We start from the raw sequence: 322 nt of genomic DNA, 5'->3' as shown, positions 1-322 counted from the left end.
GGAATAGGATGAGCTCTCACCCCAAATATGGCTTGGACATTGAGGCTGAAAATGCTACACATTGAAAAGGGTATAAAAAGTTTTATTCTTCATATGAATATCTCCCTTTGTGGAGGAAGGTTAGCAGCCCATCTAAGGTGGTCTGCAATGACATGAGAGGTCAAAGAAAGTGACTTTTTAAAAAATTGCGGTTAGGTTGTGGGTTTAGAGTGGGTTTAGAGAGTTCTTGCATATGTGAAGTTTGAACCTCTCCTTGTCACCAAATGAGGAAGAAGCCAGCCTTTTTAAAAATTGAGATATATTTGACACACAACATTATATT

Source organism: Pteropus vampyrus, unplaced genomic scaffold, assembly GCF_000151845.1.
Source record: "Pteropus vampyrus isolate Shadow unplaced genomic scaffold, Pvam_2.0 Scaffold812, whole genome shotgun sequence".
Lineage (NCBI taxonomy): Eukaryota > Metazoa > Chordata > Mammalia > Chiroptera > Pteropodidae > Pteropus > Pteropus vampyrus.
The sequence above is the reverse complement of the archived record's forward strand: the minus strand, read 5'-3'. Positions refer to the sequence as shown.